This window comes from Nomascus leucogenys, chromosome 22a (assembly GCF_006542625.1).
Source record: "Nomascus leucogenys isolate Asia chromosome 22a, Asia_NLE_v1, whole genome shotgun sequence".
Classification (NCBI taxonomy): domain Eukaryota; kingdom Metazoa; phylum Chordata; class Mammalia; order Primates; family Hylobatidae; genus Nomascus; species Nomascus leucogenys.
In genome coordinates, this window is record NC_044402.1 from 87,303,099 (window position 1) to 87,306,522 (window position 3,424).

The following is a 3,424-nucleotide window of genomic DNA, read 5'->3' on the forward strand; positions in this document are numbered from 1 at the left end:
ATGAGGTCAGGAGATTGAGACCATCCTGGTAACACGGAGAAACCCCGCCTCTACTAAAAATAAAAAAGTTAGCCGGGCTTGGTGGCAAGAAGCTGTAATCCCAGCTACTCAGGAGGCTGCGGCAGGAGAATCGCTTGAACCCGGGAGGCGGAGGTTGCAGTGAGCCCAGATCGCGCCACTGCACTCCAGCCTGGCTACAGAGTGAGACTCTGTCTCAAAAAAACAAAACAGACCCAGCCCCCATGGCTTCAGAAGAGCTACAGAAGGATCTAGAAGAGGTAAAGGTGTCGCTGGAAAAGGCTACTAGGAAAAGAGTACGTGGTGCTCTTACAGCCGAAAAATCCAAGATTGAGACAGAAATCAAGAACAAGATGCAACAGAAATCACAGAAGAAAGCAGAACTTCTTGATAACGAAAAACCAGCTGCTGTGGTTGCTCCCATTACAACGGGCTATACGTGAAAATCAGTAATTATGGATGGGATCAGTCAGATAAGTTTGTGAAAATCTACATTACCTTAACTGGAGTTCATCAAGTTCCCCCTGAGAATGTGCAGGTGCATTTCACAGAGAGGTCATTTGATCTTTTGGTAAAGAATCTAAATGGGAAGATTTACTCCATGATTGTGAACAATCTCTTGAAACCCATCTCTGTGGAAGGCAGTTCAAAAAAAGTCAAGACTGATACAGTTCTTATATTGTGTAGAAAGAAAGTGGAAAACACAAGGTGAGATTACCTGACCCAGGTTGAAAAAGAGTGTAAAGAAAAAGAGAAGCCCTCCTATGACACTGAAACAGATTCTAGTGAGGGATTGATGAATGTTCTAAAGAAAATTTATGAAGATGGAGATGATGATATGAAGCGAACCATTAATAAAGCCTGGGTGGAATCAAGAGAGAAGCAAGCCAAAGGAGACACGGAATTTTGAGACTTTAAAGTCCTTTTGGGAACTGTGATGTGAGGTGGAAATACTGATGTTTCCAGTAAGGGAATATTGGTGAGCTGCATATATAAATTTGACAGATAGCTATTTACATAGCCTTCTAAGTAAAGGCAGTGAATTCTCCATTTCCTACTGGAGGATTTATTTAAATAAAATATGCTTATTAAACACTCCTGCAAAGATGGTTTTATTAGTACCCTGGTCGTTTTGTTCAAGGAAGGGTTATATTGCATTCTCATGTGAAATACAAAAAGCAAGTCTTGCCCAATAAAAACGCTACATTGTGTGTATTTTTTGTTCAGCTAAGAATTGGAAAAGTATTTGCTTGCCTTTAAGTTACTGTCATCAGCTTCCACCAGTGTAAAAATTGAGTAAAACCTGAAGTTTTGCATAAAATGCAAATCGGTGCCTGTGCTTGAAGGTTGCTGTAGAGCATCTGACCCCTTATTACCACCTGAAGCAATGTATATGCCATGCATTACCATGCACTAATTCAATCACAGGTGTTTCTATCTAGATTTAAATGTATTTGTCAATGAATGTGGAATAGAAACTAAATCTAAACATGACAATAACAGACACACATCTTTGTGTGGTACCAGTTAGTTTTGCTGTGGGTCAGATGGTTTATAAAGTAATAACCATAAAGCAAAAAATAATTTGAAAGCCTGTCCATTCCTATGCTCAATAAAGTTAAGTTTTTCTTCAAAAAAAAAAAAAAAGAAGTGGTCTTAGCCAATCATGGCAATCTTATTTTCCTTAGTCAAGGAGTCCATTTCTCATAATTCTTTTCACCTAGGAATCACCATGTGTCTGTTCAGACAAAGGAGAAGCAAGGGGAAATCTGTTGGAGAACATTTAGGAAAGATGTCTCTTTCTCATATTAAAAAAAAGGAACAAATACAAACTTGTCATACTCCAGTCCCACTGGTTTCTCCCTCCCCCTTCCAGATTCCCACTTCTAGGCAAATTACATCTGGAGCTATGGTAGCCATCTTGCAAGTCTAAAAGAAAGGCCAAGAGAACTGTAGAAAGCCCCCGAACTTTGTCATCATTAGCTCAACAACAAACCTTAAAACTGCCCACCTTCAGGTTATTGATTATGTGAGATAATTGAAAGTGTTTGTTATTTTAGACACTTTATTATGTTATTTGCAGTAAATGGCATTCCTTGCTGAGAAAATTGCCATTCAGTCTAGAAACCAGTTCGGATTGCAATTGCGGCACACCATTATAGAATTTTGATTACCATAGTTAGAAAACCTGTACCACTACTTTCTACAGTAACTTCATATTGTACTTGAAATGAGTTGGTATCTAAGCATTTTCCTGAGGAATTCCAACCTATCCATTCACTTGAATGATTACAGTTCCACCTCTTTGGGATTTGCCTTGGTGTTCACTTACTGTACTTGCTCCAATATTTTCTGTACTGGTTTCAGATCTCTGAAAACTATATTATTCACTGATTAAGATATTGCAGTTATCTTCTATAGTCAAATTTAGCATGATTTTTATATTATTATCTGGAAAAGAGGAGAGAATTAACTAGAAAATTTAAGGAGCCTAGATCACACTGTGTTAGCAATGCTATCATTACAGTCTCACAATAGTTAATAGACAGTAACTCAAATAATACATTTTCTTATATTAAGTTAGGCATAATATATAACCTTAAAATAAATAGTAGGATATACCCTTTACTTTGTGGAACTGGGGAAACATGTTAATACCTTTAAAACAAAATAGAAAATGAATAAAAATGATTTCTTTAGGTAGACTCATATTTTTATTTGGAGTCTATTCAATATATGCTATTATTACTTACTATTAAGTACTTGGCTCCAGGTTATTCCAGCCAAGGTCCTTGTAATTTTGCAGCAAATGAACAGGAAATCCTGTGCTTAAAGAATTGTTCTCTTTGGCATTAATGTAGGGATGCGCCTAGTGGGAATAGCCTGAGAGAGTAATTTGCCCTACAGAAATATTGGAATAAGATAATATAAAACTATAAAAAAACTATAAGATGTTTTTGTTAATGAAATATATTTATGCTAATAATTTAGAGGAAAGAAGATAATTTCAGGTTTAAGTCTGTTTTATATTAAACTCTTTTTCAAGGAGGGCAGGGGGCCAATGTTATTGACTAAAGCAAGTGCCCATATGCAACTAGTTTATTTGTCCAAAAATAAACTAGAAAGATATTTTAAATAAATTATTCTTCTATATTTAAGACATTATGAAATATTTCTTGAAATAGTGCTAAGAATAAGAAAGTAGATTATCTAAAGGATCTTTGAATTTGTCTTGAGCTTGTCTTGATTTATAACTCAGAATCGAAAAGGTCTTAGAGACGTCTATTTTTGTTGTTTCAAGTGCTCTGATTTACCCAATGATGTGCGTACTTTTTTTTTCCGAGTTGGAAGAAAAGAGGTGAAGTTACAGAGAAAGTAGCTACAATTGCCCATAATCTATTCCCAA

General features: G+C 36.2%; 1 pseudogene across 1 annotated transcript; it reads left to right on the top strand.

The window, feature by feature from the left end:
* The first annotated feature begins 242 nt into the window (after positions 1-242).
* On the top strand, positions 243-1,650 carry LOC100584189 (annotated as a pseudogene). The gene has a single exon (XR_120864.4). The product of XR_120864.4 is annotated as a calcyclin-binding protein pseudogene (transcript).
* Positions 1,651-3,424: the final 1,774 nt, after the last annotated feature.